The sequence below is a fragment of the Lithobates pipiens genome, unplaced genomic scaffold (genome assembly GCF_037356315.1).
Source record: "Lithobates pipiens isolate NorthernLeopardFrog02 unplaced genomic scaffold, aLitPip1_a1.2 Scaffold_10, whole genome shotgun sequence".
NCBI classification, from domain to species: domain Eukaryota; kingdom Metazoa; phylum Chordata; class Amphibia; order Anura; family Ranidae; genus Lithobates; species Lithobates pipiens.
The window spans coordinates 109,687,399-109,706,442 of record NW_027507686.1 but is presented as its reverse complement, the minus strand read 5'-3'; the positions used below and the strand labels follow the sequence as shown (position 1 = coordinate 109,706,442).

The 19,044-nt window shown below is 47.2% G+C and overlaps 1 protein-coding gene across 5 annotated transcripts in view; it reads left to right on the top strand.

Moving 5' to 3' along the window:
* The first annotated feature begins 5,519 nt into the window (after positions 1-5,519).
* CTCF (CCCTC-binding factor) overlaps positions 5,520-19,044 on the top strand; it is a 364,630-nt gene continuing 351,105 nt past the window's right edge. Inside the window, exon 1 of one of the 5 annotated variants that reach the window (XM_077457321.1) lies at positions 5,520-5,582. The gene's annotated coding sequence lies outside the window, so the exon portion shown is untranslated. Of the gene's footprint in view, positions 5,705-5,769; positions 5,889-19,044 lie in introns of those variants that run through there. The other 4 variants (XM_077457303.1, XM_077457314.1, XM_077457330.1 and 1 more) reach the window with 4 other exon arrangements.

Here is a 19,044-nt window from a genome sequence, read left to right as displayed (position 1 = left end):
TTTCTCCCCCCCCCCCCAATAAAATGCAGCTTATTACAAGCATAAAAACATAGCATATCACTGACGATTTGCGCCAATATGCATCCTGGGACTCATCACGGCGGTCTGTTTGGAGGAACTTTGATCGGTGGTGAGCTTGGCGCAAATCATCAGTGATATGCTGACTATGTTTTTATACTTGTAATAAGCTGTATTTTATTGGGGGGGAGATAGTGTTATACCTTTTATTTAAATAAACAATGTGGCTGTGGGGGGCGGGAATAGTGTTATTTTTTTTGCTGATCTGAAAATGTATCCGATTCGTGACTCTGATCCGAGGAACGATCTGATCCGTGAGTTTTTTGATCCCTTGCACCCCTAGTCCGCACCTTCCCCCCCTGCCGGTCCCTTAGAATCCTGTGTATCCTCCCATGTCCTACGCATGCACCACGTCCATGAGCACGCAGCTACGCCTGCTTGCATTCTCCACCCAGCTGACATCCCGCCAGCAACGCGCCTGTGCTGCATTCGGCCCCTCCTCCCCCCTCTACCCAGCAGCCTTCTGATAGACCCGCTGCAGAGCGCAGGCGCGGCAAGCCCTCGCCGGGCTGTTTTCCAGCGCTGCCGTGATTGGAGGTTGTGCTCTGCACATGCGTGCATCCATCTCCCGGCTTCGGGGTGCCCTTCGCTCCATTCGGAAGAGTTGGCCGAGTCATGTGTGGCGGGTCCGGAATGAGACTCCACCCCACACCACCCCGGCACACCAAGGAGGAGCCGCTGACACCATGAAGGGGGTGAGAAAACCCGAGACACTGGAGGGGAGCACTGAGAGGGGGTGGGGCAGTGACACCATGTGAGAGGGGAGGAATGTGTCATCTATACTGGGGGGGACACGTGTGTGTGTGTGTGTGTGTGTGTGTGTGTGTGTGTGTGTGTGTGTGTGTGTGTGTATATATATATATTTCTCTCCTTTTTCAGTTTTTTTTATCCGATTAATCGAAAAAATAATCGGCCGATTAATCGATTATGAAAATAATCATTAGTTGCAGCCCTACCTGATAGTTACCGTACTACCCTGCCACAGTCACATGCAGGGCGGTTTCAGTTTTTTTCTAAAGAGGGTTTACTTCCTCTTTAAAATACATTATTTGTATTTTGGTGGGAGAACCGCCCACCAAAAGCTACTTGTTTATACATTCATTCAGGATTTTGTTTCTGTGGGAACACATACTCATTTCCCACACTGATACCTCACAGCTTCCTTGTATTAGTGAGGTGATCTATATACAGGATCTCTGCATATATATAACTTAAAGTGGCGTTCCACCCATATAAAATTCAGCAGCTACAAATAAATAATAATGAATAATATTTTTTTATTATTCTGACACTCACGTGTCCCATGGTCCAACGATGCGGGCGAACAAAGCCCCGCTCCTCCCCCCCCCCCTGCTCTCTGCGGCGCCAACATTGTCACTGTGGACGCCTGGCTGTGGTTTCTCTGCATGAGCCACTCTGCGCACTGTGACTGGCCAGGCAATCACCTGGGACCTCTGAAGTGTCCCAGATGATTGTCGAGAGGGAGGGGGAGAGGTGAACTTGCGTCCGGTGCTGCGGTGCCTTGGAAGAAAGTGGGAGCTGGATCCCACTAAAAAGAGGGTATCTGCTCGCCCCCCCCAAAAAAATGACATGCCATATGTGACATATCAGGGGGTCGCCTGCACTTAAAAGTGGAAGTTCCATCCCCTTTATTAAGAGTGACTGCAGCATCCCTCCTGTCAACAGGCCTTTTTGTTTTTGTCTACAGCGAGGTGGTACACGATACCACCACCTCCAGCACTAGCATTTCCCTCCCCCCCACAGTCATTTGTTTTAAAAAAAAAAAGAATCTGACTTTCTCTGCTGGCTTCTGTATTCACAAATGACAATGTAAAAGATTTTTGGAGTCCTGCGCTTGTGGAAATGAAATATTTAAGAAGAGAGAGAACTGCTGCCTCTAGCAATATATCCACCTAAGCGGAAATATATAAGGTAAGTGAAGATAGGAGGGTAGAAATGGCATTGTTCCAGGGGTGGAATGTCTTACATCCCTAAAATGAGAATTGTCACTACTGGGATCAAACGTGATAAATATATAAAGTGTAAACCCAATACATACATACATACATATATATATATATATATATATATATATATATATATATATATATATATATCCTAGTACAACAATCTGATATGCCACTGTTCAAATGGCCTCAGAATGATAGAATCAAAACCAAAACAATATGTGGTGCGATCCCAGTATGCAAATGACACAGGTTCTAATTCAACAATTCAACAATCTGGTGTAACACTATTTAAAATCTCTGTGTGGTTCATGAAACATACAAATATACAGACAATACCATGAATATGTGAACGACAGTGCCTGTGTTTAAAACATTTGTGAAAGCATAAAAAAAACTGATATCCTTCTATTGATACCTTCTGATAATGGTTGATAAATTATGCTAAAGAAAGTGCTATGTGCACAAATAGTCCATATGCCATGATAATGAAAAATAATAAAAAGTGACTCTTCATAAGCTGTATTCTGTGCTTCTTATAGGTGAGGTAATGCACTCACCCGAACCATTTACACCACACGGGGGTATTGCGCTTTCACAGTATCTGTCACTGTGTAGCAAACAACGGGCCTTTTCCTGTTTCAGTTGATTGTTTCCATGTTTGCAGTGTAAGACATAAGGGTCTCCTTCAACTTTCCCATTTTGGCTCCCACATGCAGAAAATAGATATTTCCATAGTGTATTACTGTTTAAAATGTATTTATAAAAGTGAAAACGTACTCACATTTAGCATAGGGAGCCGAGACCGTTTGCATTTCACGGCTCAAAACCAGAATTGATGCAAAGCTGCAGGTAGCTCCGTCCTACATGTTTTGTCAATGGGATATCATCTGGAGCGGCACCATCTTGCTACATCATCTGTTTTATATAGTATGAGGTGTACCCTGATTGGTGGTCATGTAACCACAGCCATTTTTGGTTAGTCCAGACTTCAACATAACGGCACTGATGGTAGTGTTACATAGCCAATCATTACATAACGCCCAATAGAGAATGAATGTGTACTACCACGCAATGTAATATGGTTGGAAATATTAAAGTTCTAAGCGGACTGATCTCACAATCTTCAATACGGTACTTGCCAATTTACGGGGACACAGCATACCTGAACAGTATGAATATAAACACTATTAGTTAATCCATCAATACATTACATTTATTTAATATATATTTTTAGGACTAAAAGTCAATACATAGTTGAATCCATTGATTATACCATTTTGGTAGGAAAGCCTATGTTCCAAACAGGCTTTTATTTTATATTATTTTTCCTCTCGACTTTTTTCACTTTATAATAATACATGCAGGTAATATACATAAAAGGGGTTCTTATCATTTATTTCTATATATATTTTCATATTTTTTGCCTGAGCTTAAGGGATTATCATTCCTGATGGATTAACTAATATTGTTTATATTCATACTGTTCAGGTATACGGTGTCCCTGTAAATTGGTAAGTAATGATGATCATGAGATCAGTCCGCTTATAACTTTTTTATAATATTTCCACCCATGTTACATTGCGGGGTAGTACACATTTGTCCTCTATTGGGTATATAACAAATACTACCAACAGCGCCGTTATGTTGAAGTCTGGACTAACCAAAAATGGCCACGGTCACATGGCCACCAATCAGGTTACACCTCATACTATATAAACCGGACGGTATAGCAAGATGGTGCCGCTCCAGATGACGTCCCAGTGATGAAACGCTTAGGCCCCTTTCACACTGGGGCGGTGCGGGCATCGGCGCTAAAGCGCCGCTATTTTTAGCGGCGCTTTACCCTCGTTTTAGCGGCGGTCTGCGGGCGCTAGCGGGCGGTTTTAACCCCCGCTAGCGGCCGAAAAAAGGGTTAAAACCGCCCGCAAAGCGCCGCTGCAGCGGCGCTTTGCCGGCGGTATTGCCACGCTGTCCCATTGATTTCAATGGGTAGGAGCGGTTTAGGAGCGGTGAATACACCGCTCCTTCACCGCTCCAAAGATGCGGCTGGCAGGACTTTTTTCACTGTCCTGCCAGCGCACCGCTCCAGTGTGAAAGCCAGAGGGCTTTCACACTGGAGTGAAAGGGGCCGGTTTTTTTCAGGAGCTACACAGGCGCTATTTTTAGCGCTGTAACGCCTGAATACCGCCCCAGTGTGAAAGCAGCCTTAGGGTAGAGCTACCAGCGTCTTTACATCACTTCCGGTTTCAAGCCGTGGAACGCAAACCATCCCGGCTTCCTGTTTTTTTTAAACATCTGTATTACTATGCTAAATGTGAGTAAGTTTTCACTTTTATAAATACATTTTAAACTGTAATACACTATGGAGATGTCTCTTTTCTGCATGTGGGAGCAAAAAAGGGAAAGTTGAAGGATACCCTTATGTCTTACACTGCAAACATGGAAACAACCAGCTGAAACAGGAAAAGACCCTTTGTTTGTAATAATGTCACTAGTTCCCAAAAAAGTGTCAAAAATGTCAGTTAGGTGTCTGATCTGTTCTCCGCAATGTCGCAATCCTGCTAAAAATCACTGATTGTGGGTGTGGCCAAGAATGGCATGTGAGAAGACATGTTTCACAAAGCTCCTTATCCTAGATCCTGTTCCCAGCCTGTACAACCATTGGATTTATCCTAAAGTCCGCTGTTCCCAGCTCTGGCACACCCGGTTACGCTGCCGAACAGTTTGTACACCATGCAGACCTGCAAACAGTTAGAGACCAGAAGACAGTCTGACTTCCAACATGGAACCACAGCCCCCTCTCCCAGCGCTCATGTGGAGTCGACAAGAAGAAGGAAGTGGGTAAGACTCCTAAAGCAAGCGAGAAAGACCTTCCTAGGGACATGTTATACTATGCACAAAGACTCAGGGCTGAAGTGGTTAAAGAGTTGTGGTAGAACAGAGATCCCCCCATCATATCAAGTGGCTCCTGTGGGAGTAAGTGCTACATTTTTTAAAACGTTTTTCACAACAGAGATGTTAAAATGGCATATGTGGAAGACAGATGGCGTTTGATGGCCCCTTTAATTCTTTTTGCAAATCAACTGTTCTGTCTGGAACCCCACTGTGTTAATTATTGGACCCGTGATCCTAATTTAATCTTTCAGCCTCACCTAATACGACTCTTCCTTCTCTTCTGGCCATAGAAATATTGTCAATAAAAGATTGTACATTAGAGCCTGCGTGCTCTCCCTCTGTGTTCCTACTTCGTCTGAAGTACGCACGTACACAGCAAAAAAATAAATAAAATACTACTAGAGGTTTTAAACATTCCCTACTTCATATAGAGCAAAACAAAATAATTTTTTAATATATCTACAAATTAAATAAATATATCGTGACCACCCTTTATTTTAAAATTGGCGCTCGAAACAACCTTGCCGCCTGTAAGATCGTTAAACTACAATTCCCAACAACCACTTGGCCCCGCCCACGCATGCGCTTTTCATGCAGATCCCGCCATTTTGTGAAACACTGGGTTGGAGAGATTAAGCGGTGAGCTGGATATTGCAAGACGCGTATGTTCTAAAGTCGTTTCTGTGCCGTTTGTTTTGAGTTGGTCGAATTTGACTAGAAACCAGAAAAAAAAAGAGAAAAAGTCGCTCTAGGGAGGTAAGGCGAGTATGATAGGTAATTTGCAGGAGCTTTCTCCGGCCTCTAGGTGTCACGATGGGGCTCCGGTTCGGGCGGCTGACGGGGATGTTTGTCTCCCTCTATCGTTATTGTAATTTGGCAAAAAATATCTGGAGCTCAAGTCGGGGAATACTTTCTGTGGAACTGACCGTTGCGGCTTATGAATAGGTGGCTGTGGGGCCGTTTTGGTTTGGGCGGGACTGACAAGAGTCGGCCACTGTTGTAGGCCTGTCCTCCATTTTCTGTACAGACGCTTCGTTTAACAGTTTCATTAGATTGTCTCGGACTAAATTCTGCTTGTTGGCGTATATTCTCGGACATACGAGTTTGTTATTCTGATTGCCATCTCTTTGTAATTGGGTGTAATGTGGACTCCGGACGATATTCCCGCTTCTTTCTAGCAGTCTGTGATTGTATGCAGTGCGTGTGTTCAGATAAAAGAAAAAGTAATTTCAAGTCTATAATGTCATTATTTTTATTATTGTAAAATATAAGGGATAGAGCCAGTAGCAAAGTATTGTATGTGGGGGTTTTTTTTTTTTTTTTTTTTTAAACAAGCTTAACGTTTTGTTAGTGTTATGTTTCAAACTTGCTTTGGTGTTTTAGGAACAAAAAAATGTACACATTTTACCCTTTTGCTTGTGTAATTATGGTTACAAGAGTAGGGGCTCCTGTTTAAAATAGGCACATGACGACAAATATTTACTTGTTGGGGCTTGCTCGTATTAAACCATCCAAATGTAAAGATGAACTCATGGAAACTTTTAATCTGTGTTCTAGTTAAATTCGTCCAGTTTTCATGTAACTAATAGAGAGATATAGAGGAACAAAAAAATATATATTCTCGTCTATTGCCAATGCTCCTAGAAGTTAGAACTCACAAAAGGTAGATACTGCTACTCCAGTGATGGCTGCTTTGCATGGGTGTCATTCAGATAATTCTTTGTTTTCTGAATGGGCACAAAGTGTAAATCAATGAGGTGAGAGCCCATCACTGCATCCACCTTGTACAATTAGGCGATGCTTTGCATTCATTTAGAAAATGCAAAGCATTCTCTGGCACCTGTGCTGAGTGACCGACCTCCTGTGTGGAAGTGTAACTAAAGTTCCATTGTCACACACTGCGAGCATGCAATATACTTGCCTTTTTCTCTGGCTATATGCTTGTGCATGCACAGTTCAGCTTGCATCCATGGCACTGTCCCTCTGTGCTAGGATGACGGATTTAAATCCTTGCATAGGAGTGACATCATCCCTTTCCAGCTGTTTTAAGTGGAGGGCCACCCTGAAAAAATAAAATAAATTAAAAATTTAGAAAAAAAATCATTAAAAAAAAGAGTATTGGGTCGCGCTGTGTTCTGTGAACTGTGTCCCAGAACACAGCGCGTCCCATTCACAAAGAGCTGCGCGACTCGCGCATGCGCAGTAGGAAGCGGGCAGTGAAGCCACAAGGCTCCACTGCCTGTTTCCCTTACCCAAAATGGCGGCGCCGAGGGACGGGTCAGCCTTGGGCGGCCGACATCGCGGGCGCCCTGGAAAGTCAGCAGCTACAGTGTTTTTGTAGCTGATGACTTTTACATTTTTTTTTTTTTTTTTTGTTTTTTTTTTTCCAAAACTGGCCTTCCTCTTTAAGATGGCCAAAGACTGATACACAGCACAATATTCTGACGGGATGAAAAATATGTAAGTAGAGCTGTGCACAGGTTTTTCACCTTCTTATGCATAGAATGCATAAAGGTGGAAAAACCATGAGACTTTACAATCCCTTTTAAATACAAAGATCATTTTTTTTTTTTGTTTGTGCCCCCCTTGGGGAGATTTTTCTTTTTGTCCTGTTTACCATTATCTTGCAATGGGAACACTAGTTCTGTGACTTGGGGGTCCCCGAGAGATTCCCTTAATTTGCAGGGATTTCTTTACATTTCCTATTTTGGCTATGGGGGGAAGTGACGGGAAATCTTCCCACTAGGACAAAGGCAAAAAAAAAAAAATCTTACAGGGTTTGTAAATAACCCTCCCTAAATCTGGCCATACGCCTATAGATCTTCTGCAGATTTTCTATGGTTAGGTGGAGAATGTGTGGATGGAGGAATCTACCAATGATTAGCGAACATGGAGAAATCTGTTGCACTTTTTCCATCTAACCATAGAAAATCTGCAGGTGTATTGCCAGCTTTACTCTAAAATGGGGAAGAAAAAAAGTTTGCCTATTCTACCTTAACCACTTGCCGACCGCCGCACGACGATATACATCGACAGAATGGCACGGGCAGACATATGGGCATATATTTAAGTCCCTGCCTTCCCGCGGGTGGGGGGCCTGATCGGGCCCCCCCCCCCCGTGCCTGCGGCGGTCGGTATTCGTTCGGGAGCGATCCGGGATGAGGGGGCGGCCATTCATTCATGGCCACCCCCTCGCGATCGTTCCCGACGAATGGAAATCCTTCGTGACATCACTTCCTCTCCTGTAATGTAAAGACAGGCAGAGGAAGTGATGTAATCTCTACTCGTGTCGGTATTTTTCGTTCCGGCACCGAGGAGAGAGGATCGGTGAGTTGCACCAACACGACACTTCACAGTAGAACATGCCAGGCACACTCACACCCCCCCTTTACCCCCCGATCACCCCCCCAATTACCCCTGCCCCCCCAGTCACAGTGACACCAATGCATTTTTTTTGCATTGGTGACATTTGTGACTGTAATAACTGTTAGGGCAGTTAGGGTTAGCCCCCTTTAGTTCTAATGTACCCCCCTAACCCCCCCCCCCAATAAAGGTTTAACCCCATGATCACCCCCCGTCGCCAGTGTCACTAAGGCTGGGTTCACATTGCAGCGGTTTATGAGAACGGATGTGATTCGCACCGCAGTGCAAATCACATCCGATCTCTGCGATTCGAGTTCAGCCATTCGCCGCACCCGCCGCAAATTCGCACGGGACCCTTTTTTTGGTCCGCAGCAGAATCGGATCGCATGGGTGTTCACACCATGCGATCCGAGTTTGCAGAACGCACTGCGATATGCGAACTGATCTGGGGGTGTCATTAACATTTCACTGACACTCCCAGCAGTTCGCATAGGGCAGTGTGAACTGCCGCCGGGAGGCATGCGATGCGGGAACCCGCCGCGGATTTGTGGCGTTCCCGCATCGCTCCAGTGTGAACCCAGCCTAATAAGCGATCATTTTTCTGATCGCTGTATTAGTGTCACAGGTGACGCTAGTTAGGCAGGTAGGTATTTAGGTTCGCCGCAGCTTTTTATAGCGCCAGGGCCCCCCATATACTACCGCATAAAGCCCCCTGATTGCCCCCTAGTTAACCCTTTCACCAGTGATCACCATATAACTGTTACAGGTGACGCTGGTTGGTTTAGTTATTTTTTTATAGTTTCAGGGCACCCGCCATTTATTACCTAGTCTCACTAGTGTACCCATAAATTTAGGGGTGTCTACTTTCCAAAATGGGGTCATTTGGGGGGGGGGGGGGTTTGTGCCATCTTGGCATTTTATGGCCTTCAAAACTGTAACGCCCTTAGAAAGCCTGAAGGCGGTGCTTGGTTTTCGGGGCCCCGTACGCGGCTAGGCTCCCAAAAAGTCCCACATATGTGGTATCCCCGTACTCAGGAGAAGCAGCAGAATTTATTTTGGGGTGTCATTTCACATATGCCCATAGCATGTGTGAGCAATATATCATTTAGTGACAACTTTGTGTAAAAAAAAAAAAAAAAATTTTGTCATTATTCAATCGCTTGAGGCAAAAAAATAAAGTATTCAATGGGCTCAACATGCCACTTATCAATTTCCTTAGGGGGTCTACTTTCCAAAATGGGGTCATTTGGGGGGGTTTTGTACTGCCCTGCCATTTTAGCACCTCAAGAAATGAGATAGGCAGTCGTGAACTAAAAGCTGCGTAAATTCCAGAAAACGTACCTTAGTTTGTAGATGTGACAACTTTTGCGCAAACCAATAAATATACAGTTATTGACTTTTTTTTTACCAAAGACATGTGGCTGAATACATTTTGGCCTAAATGTATGACTAAAATTGAGTTTATTGGATTTTTCTAATAACAAAAAGTAGAAAATATCATTTTTTTTTCAAAATTTGCGGTCTTTTTATGTTTATATCGCAAAAAATAAAAATCGCAGAGTCAGTCAAATACCTTTAAAAGAAAGCTCTATTTGTGGGAAGAAAAGGACGCAAATTTCGTTTGGGTACAACATTGCATGACCGCGCAATTACCAGTTAAAGCAGCGCAGTGCCAAAGTGTAAAAAGACCTCTGGTCATTTACCAGCAAAATGGTCCGGTCTGAAAGTGGTTAACCACTTGCTTACTGGGCACTTAAACCCCCCTCAGTCCCAGACCAATTTTCAGCTTTCAGCGCTGATGCACTTTGAATGACAATTGCGCGGGCATACAACACTTCTTTTGGTGGTATTTAGTTACAGCTCGGAGTTTTATTTTTTGCTAAACAAACAAAAAAAGATGCAAAAAATAAAAATAAATAAATCATGTTTTAATAGTTTGTTATAAAATTTTGCAAACGGGTAATTTTTCTCCTTCATTGAAGTGCGCTGATTAGGCGGCACTGATGGCTGCATTGGTGGGCACTGATGGCTGCATTGGTGGGCACTGATGGCTGCATTGGTGGGCACTGATGGCTGCATTGGTGGGCACTGATGGCTGCATTGGTGGGCACTGATGGCTGCATTGGTGGGCACTGATGGCTGCATTGGTGGGCACTGATGGCTGCATTGGTGGGCACTGATGGCTGCATTGGTGGGCACTGATGGCTGCATTGGTGGGCACTGATGGGCTGCATTGGTGGGCACTGATGGGCTGCATTGGTGGGCACTGATGGGCTGCACTGGTGGGCTGCACTGGTGGGCTGCACTGGTGGGCTGCACTGGTGGGCTGCACTGGTGGGCTGCACTGGTGGGCTGCACTGGTGGGCACTGATGGGCTGCACTGGTGGGCACTGATGGGCTGCACTGGTGGGCACTGATGGGCTGCACTGGTGGGCACTGATGGGCATAGTTAAGGCGGCACTAATAGGCACAGATAAGGCGGCACTGATGGGCACAGATAAGATGGCATGGATGGGTGGCACGGATAAGTGGCATGGGTGGGTGGCACGGATGGGCACTGATAGGTACCACTGATAGATGGCACTGATAGGTGGCACTGCTGGGCACTGATGGGCGGCACTGCTGGGCACTGATGGGCGGCACTGGGTCGCAGCACCTTTGAGGCAGATTGTGGGCACTGTGGGTGGCACTGTTGGTGGCATTGTGGGTGGCATTGTGGGTGGCACTGTAGGTGGCACTGTGGGCACTTTGGGCACTGATGGGGGGCACTTACTTTTATTCAGGATGGCACGGCGGTGGGCAGGTGGGCACTGGCAGGGGGCAGGTGGTCAGCTGTATTGCTGGCCGTGATCGGGACTGATGTCCCGATCACGGCCGCCGGTGATCGGCTTTTTTTTTCTCTCCTCGCGCTGTCAGCGCGAGGAGGAATAATAGCCGATTACCGGCTCCGTTCTATCACATGATCAGCTGTCATTGGCTGACAGCTGATCACGTGATAAGGGGTCGGGATCGACCCCTTGCACGGATCGGTGATCAGGCGAGTCTCACGGACTCGCCGATCACAGAGCGCGCCGCGCGCGCCCCTCGGGGCACGCAGGCCGCTCGTATCCGGGACGACGTAGTCCCGGAAATGTAGGTCTGCGCTGATGCCGTCATTTGGCAATAGCGCGGATCTGTAGTGGTTAAAGAGGGATTCCACCCAAAAAAAAAAATATTAAAAGCCAGCAGCTATAAATACTACAGCTGCTGACTTTTAATAAATGGACACTCACCTGTCCCGGGTTCCAGCGATGTCGGCAGCCGAGGCCGATAGATCGCTCGGCTGCTGCCGCCACCATTCTAGGTGAGGGAATCGGGAAGTGAAGCGAATCGGCTTCACTTCCCGGTTCCCTACTGCGCATGCGGGAGCCGCGCAATAGGAAATCTCAGCGCTGTCACTGGGACCCGTGTGTGTCCCAGCAGACAGCGCGGCAGGGCAGGAAATGGCGTCGACTCCCACGGGAGTCTATGCCCGGAAGTGGGTGAAAATACCTGTCTTTGACAGGTATCTCCACCCCCCTCCCCCCTGAAAGGTGTCAATTGTGACACCGGAGGGGGGGAGGGATCCAATCAGTGGAGGTTCCACTTTAAGGTGGAATCCCGCTTTAACCACTTGCTTACTGGTCACCTAAACCCCCTTTCTGCCCAGGCCAATTTTCAGCTGTCACGCTTTGATACTTATTGCGTGGTCATGCTACAGTGTACCCAATTGAATTTTTTTTTTTTCACACAGAGCTTTCTTTTGGTGCTGTTTTTGTTTTATTTAGAAAAAAAAGACCCAAAATTTGTTATAAAATTTTTAAAACGGGTAATTTTTCTACTTCATGGATGTGCACTGGTGGGTGGCAGTGTGGGCACTGGCAGACTACACTGGGCACAGAAAATGCAGCTGTGGCTTTCTGTGTGAGGGACTGATGTCACACTGACAGTGTGAGGGGAAAAAAATACAGATAACAGAGCTTCTGTTTACATCATATGATCAGCCGTCTTCGGCTGACAGCTGATCATGTGTTAACGGGCTGGGATCGACCCCTTACTCTGGTCAGCCAAATCTCCCAGACCCTGTGATCATAGAGCGAGCAGACAGCAATTGCTCCATGGATGTCCTCCCGGCAATTGGTGCTCACGCTGTAGCTTTCTTTCAGCTGTAGCGCAGGCGGCAAGTAGTTAAAGTGGTTGTAAACCCTTACAAACCACTTTGACCTACAGGTAAGCCTAGATTAAGGCTTACCTGTAAGTCCAAGCAATATCTCCTAAACCTATATGGTTTAGGAGATATTTGCCCGAAAACGGGCACCGCTGTCTACGGCGCATGCGCCGTAGACAGCGGCGCGCAAGCGCACTGAGCGCGGCATTTCCAAAAATGGAGCTGCCGCGCGTGTCGACTCCCGTCCGTGGGAGTGACGTCATCGCGGCTTCTCCGAATGATAGCGGCGGAGCTGCGAGACGCCACCAACAAGATGGATGCGGCGGACTACAGGGGACAGCGGCGACTTCGTTGGCTCCTGTGTCAGGTAAGTGACACATAATGGGCTACTATGCGATGCATAGTAGTCCATTATGCTTTGCCTTTGCAGGGAATGAAAGAGGAGGTAAACCCATCAGGGTTTACTTCCTCTTTAAGAGAATACCGCATATCAGCCAGTTGGCGTTGAGATCACTGGATTAGTGGTGCCTACTTCATTGATTTCCAGTGGCATCAACCAGGTATGGAATACACATACTGTATTTGTTGGCATATAACATGCACCTTCATTTTAGGAGGGAAGTTTTAGGAAAAAATTAAATTTTTTACGTTAAAGCAAAATAAGGGTCGTTGCCCTTATTATACCCTCTTTTTAGAGGTATCTAGCTCCCACTTCCTTCCGGTACCACAGAGCCCCGGGAGGAAGTCCACCTCTCCCCCCTCCCTCCAATCTTCTGGGACACGTCACAGGTCCCAGAAGATTGCCCAGCCATTCCCAGCACGGCTCGCGCATACGCAGTGCGTGCCCGTCTGTGAAGCCACAGTGAAAATACCGATGCCGAGGAGGAGAGGAGTGGGGCTTCGTGAGCCCACATCGCTGGACCGTGGAACAGTTGTGTGTCTGATTAGTCTATACTTTGAGGCTGCTGACTTGTAATTTTTTTTATTTTCTTTGGCGGAACTCCGCTTTAAAGGGGAGGTCCACCCTAAAATGGACCTTCCGCTCATCGGATTCCTCCCCCCCTCCGGCGCCACAATTGGCACCTTTCAGGGGGGAGGGGGGAGGGGGGTGCAGTTACCTGGATAATCCAGGTAACTGCACCCACTTCCGGGCTAGCTCTCTGCGGAAAGGGGCGTACATTACGCCCCTTTCCGCAAGTGTCCGCCCCCTTCCGCAAGTGCCGCGCTGCCTGCTGGGAAACACACAGATCCCAGAGGCAGCGGGGACCGTCCTCATTGCGCAGCGCGGCTCGCGCATGAGCAGTAGGGAACCGGGAAATGAAGCCGAAAGGCTCCATTTCCTGATTCCCATACCCAAGATGGCGGCGGCAGCACTCGAGTGTCGATCTAGAGATCGGCTTCGGGTGCTGACATCGCGGGCGCGCTGGACAGGTAAGTGTCACTATTTTAAAAGTCAGCAGCTGCAGTATTTGTAGCTGCTGACTTTAAAAAAAAAAAAAAAAAAAAAAATGCGGAGTCCCGGCGGACTCCCGCTTTAAGGAATAGCTGTTTTGTGTCCATCTGTAGAGTGAATCTGTATGGGAGTGGTTTTAGAATTGTCAGTCAGCTGCAATACATGCAGAGGTGGCAAAGTGGCACGGTCTGCATGGCTTTAGTAGGGATTTCCCTTTGGCAGTATCTCACCAAAAATCAAATGTTGCAGGGGATGGCAAAAATCTAACTTGTGTGTTAGTGCAGACTTCTGGGAAAATCGGTAAGCCAATCACATAAGCATGAAATTACAATTTCAGGAGGCATTGTGTATTGGACGGTATTGTGATCACTATATGACCAATCGGAACAATCACATGATACTCGATTATGGATAACTGTAATCCGTGGTGGACACAACGGTCACAGTAGGTACCCGCTGCATGCTCATAACCCAGAGCAGACACAATCGCATAGTATAATTACTATGGCAGGTCAACGAGTGGTTAAATGAAAGATGGTGAAACTTGATTGCCAGAGATTATTTAAACTGAACCAATGTTCAAATTTGTTTTTAACCACTTCAATACTGGGTGCATTCACCCCCTTCCTTCCCAAATTTGTTTTCAGCTCTTTGACAGCTACTTAGTTATGCTACACAGTACCCTAATGAAATTTTTATCATTTTGTTAACACAAATAATTTTCTTTTGGTGTTATTTTATTCACCACTCTTTTTTTATTTTATTTAGTTATTTTTTTCTTCTTCGTTTACTGACTGAGACAGCTCCTTTAATCTTGACCAGAGGGTTGTTATGCTACCTTCAGGAGAGGACTAGGCAGAACATGCTAACATGTACAAAAACAGAACTTTATAGTTCCGCCCCAAGGGGTGGTCCCTTCAGTAATAACCCGCCCCCCCCCCCCCCCCCCCAGCCTGCTTCCTGCAGCTTCAGTTTTTTTTTTCTGCCTAGTGAAGGAGATGGACCTAGGAACCCTGCGGGACCATCGGTCCTGGCATTTTTTGCAGTGGTTTGCCTTTTGTGAAAGATTAGATTCTGTGATCTACTATCAACAGCCGGCTGGGTGACAGGCTGGATACCATTATCCTTGTAGTCTCGCCAGCCTGGCCATCGAGCGCGTGCATACCGTATCTACACGCTGGGTCGGCCACGACATGCCCCTCAGGCTCAAGGGTTGGCTGGTGAGCTCAATGCTCCGGGGCACACACATGACCGGCTACTGATGTCTGAGTCGCAGTGTGCCGTGGCCAGCAGCCACCCCGTACTCTTCGGAAGTGGGTCTATGTTGGAATGTCCCCAGCTCGTCCGGATGTTAAGTACAGCTCTCCCTGCCTTGGTGGGGCTGAGCAGCTGGGCATTCCCTGGGAGGTCGATTCGGGGGTGATCTCCTAGGGGGCTCTCGCCTTGGATGGGGGGCTGTGCTGGGTGGCGGTGTCTGGAGGTCTGCACATGCTGATCGCCATAGCGCTGTCCTGTCACCTTTTTCACTGTGTCTCTCTGTGTACAGTTTGGCGGCCGTGTTTGGTGTGACTCTGAGAAGCATGGTCAGGAACCATTTTATTGTAGTTTGGCGGCCATTTTGTTAAAGTCCAGCATGGTTTTTATGCCCAGCGTTGTTACCTGAGGCTCAGAACAGCGCGGTTTCTTCACTCCGACACTTGGGAGCTGACACAAGCACTACTAGCTGAATGCCGCATAACTCGGTCAGTGTGGCGAGTCCTGCGGTGGGCGACCCTCAGCCTGCAGCAGCTAGGAGGGTGGAACTATACACCTGTCCTAGGTCCCCAACAGGTGGCAGACAAGGTGGGTCAGCGTGGCTTCAGAAAAAAGCAAAAAGTGCAGTGCCTCTGGACGCTTTCTCGGCGGTCCTGGACACATTTGTTGCCAAGATGGAGGCTCCTCCGGTTGTGGACCCCCCAGTATCCAGGTTAAATAACGTAACCAAGATCCTGGTAGATGGGACTGCTGTGTTTAAGGACCCTACGGACAGGAAGGCCGATGCAGTGGCCTGTTCTTGTTTACTGTTGTGGGGTTAGCAATGCGACCAGTACTGGCCTCTGTGCTTGTGTCACAGACACTTGCTTAGTAGGCAAAACTTGCACCGCGAATAGGGGGAGAAACGGGCTTCTCCTGTCTGCGTGGAACTAGCCGACCAGTTAGCGCAAGGCCTTAAGTTTGTGACGTGGCCCTGGATACCCTCCCTCTGTTATCCAAGGCATCAGTTTCAGCAGTGGTGCCGAGGTGCCTGATTTGGCAAAAATGCTGGTTTGCGGACCAGGCATCTAATAAAGCCTTGACGGATCTACCCCTCCTTGGTGAGCGGCTCTTTGTAGCCTCGTTGGATGAGATCATTAAGAATGCCACAGGTGGGAAGAGTACCTTGCTTCTACAGACCAGGAAGACTAAGAAGCCATGCTGTAGGCAAGGGCCCTTATTTTCCGCTCATAAACTTAATTTTTTTTGTGCACCCAGGTCTACGGCTAAACGTCCCCAGTCTGACAGGATGACCTCTGAAGGACAAAAGCGTCCCCGGAACCGCAAGCCTGCGAGCAAAAGTGCTACCGCATGAAAGGACGGGGGGTCGCCTTTGGGAGTTTGCAGACCAATGGGTCTACAAACTGAGTTCCTCTCTTGGCTAACAAACAGATCTTCACTTCAAGCCTGCCCTTACTCCCGGCTCGCCGGGAGGCCCTCATGGGGGTGGTAAGGGACCTGAAGTCGCGGGGTTGATAGTACTTGTTCCGGAGTAGAGGTCGACCGATATGGGTTTTTCTCTGGCCGATGCCGATATTTAGAAATCATGGCGGCCGATAGCCGATATATGATGCCGATTTTTATTTTATTTTATTTTTTTTTTTTTATTTTTTTTTTTTTGGGCCGATATGTTAGGCCGATTATTTTTTTATTTTTTTTTTTTCCTTTTTTATTTATTATTATTTTTTTTTTAATCCCCCCCTAACACACCTTTCCCACTGGGGCGTTTTTCAGGCGCTTTTGGGCTAAAAATAGCGCCTGTAAAGTGCCTGCAAAATGGCTCCCCTGCAGTCTGTGTGAAAGACAGTGTGCTTTCACACTGAGGCGATGCGCTGGCAGGATCTTTAAAAAAAAATAAAAAAGTCCTGTAAGCAGCACGTTTGGAGTGGTGTATACCGCTCCTCCACCACTCCTGCCTATTGATATGAATGGGCACCACTGCCGAAGCGCATGCAATGCGATTTGGCAGCAGTGCTTCATGGGCGCATTTAACCTCTTCCTTGGCCGCTAGCTGGGTTATATGTGCCCCACTAGCAGCCAAATAGCACCGCTAAAATGATGGTAAAGAGCCGCTAAAACTTGTGTTTTGCCATCAATGCCTGCCCGCTCCAGTGTGAAAACCGGAGTTAGACTTTCCGGTAACTCTTTTTCTAGGAGTCTTCCAGGACAGCCTTTGAGATATAGGGCTCTTCCCTCCGGGACAGGAAACACGTCAAGCCAATTAAATAAAAGGTGTGGTCCTCCAGGCCCTCCTCAGTTTTACTCCAAGAACCGCCGGGAGGCTCTGAAAGACATAACACACTAACAATCACGTTAATACACATCCTCACCACTTAGTCCAATTTAAACAACTTTGGGTGGGAAGCCAGGCTGTCCTGGAAGACTCCTAGAAAAAGAGTTACCGGTAAGTCTAACTCCGGTTTTCTCATATCGTCTTCCAGGACAGCCTTTGAGATGATAAGCAAGGAGCTCACCTTGTCAGGGCGGGATCACTGCCTGGAGGACATTACGTCCAAAAGTCTGCTCTTTATCAGACCATAAATCCAGCCGGTAATGTCTTGCGAACGTTGAGTAGCTGGACCACGTTGCTGCTTTGCAGATCTCCTCCGGAGAGGCTCCAGCCCTCTCTGCCCATGATGCAGAAACCGCCCTTGTAGAGTGTGCCTTAACTAAGGGTGCCTGCTTCCCCTCTAACTCATAGGCTTTAACTATCGCCATTCGTATCCACCTGGCGATAGACGCTTTGGACGCCTTGCAGCCCTTGCGGGCGCCCGAAAAATTAACAAAAAGTGAGTCTGACTTCCTGAAGACCCTAGTGGCTTCTAAAAAAATTAATAGACTTCTCCTGACGTCTAACAAACTTAAAGATCTCGCCTCGTCCTCGTCTGAGGTTGAGAAAAAAGTTGGCAAAATAATATCCTGTGTCCTATGAAAAGTGGACACCACTTTAGGAAGAAAACTAGGGTCAGTCTTAAGTACTACCCTGTCTTCTAAGATTAACAGAAATGACTCTCTGACCTTGAGCGCCTGCAGATCACTGACCCTTCTAGCTGACGTGATCGCTATCAAAAACACAGTCTTTAGTACCATCCACTTAAGTGATGCTCCCTCTAATGGTTCAAATGGATCTTGGGTCAAAGCCCTAAGAACCAAGGCCAAATCCCAAGTAGGACAGGACTTCATTCTCACAGGCCTGGATCTAGATAGAGCCTTGAAGAAGTTCCTGACAAATGGATTCTGCTGAAGGGAGGACTGAAGGAAAACGCTTAAGGCCGCCACCTGTACCTTTAGAGTGCTGATAGATAGGCCCAGCTCTACCCCTGCTTGTAGAAAGTCCAGGACTGCCGGGACCCCGGGGCTTGCAATTCCCTGTTCTCGCAACCAGGAATTAAACCTCTTTCCTACCTTGGCGTAAATTGCCCTAGTAACTGGTTTACGGCATTCTAACAAGGTCTTAATCACTCTTTCTGAGAAACCCTGTGACCTTAAGATTTGTTCCTCAGATACCAGGCCGCAAGCTTGAGCCTCTCTATCTGAGGGCACAGGATCGGCCCCTGGGAAAGTAAGTCCTCCCTGACTGGCAGAAACAGCGGAGGATGGAAGGCCAATTTCTTTATGCTGGCAAACCAGGGTCTCCTTGGCCAAAAAGGAGCTACTAAAATGAGGTCCGTAGTCTCCGAACTGAACTTCTGCAGGACCTCCGCCACCATCCTTACGGGAGGAAAGGCATAACACAGGCCGAACAGCCATGGATTGGCAAGGGCGTCTATCCCCCTGGCCCGATCCTGTGGGTGAACCGAAAAAAA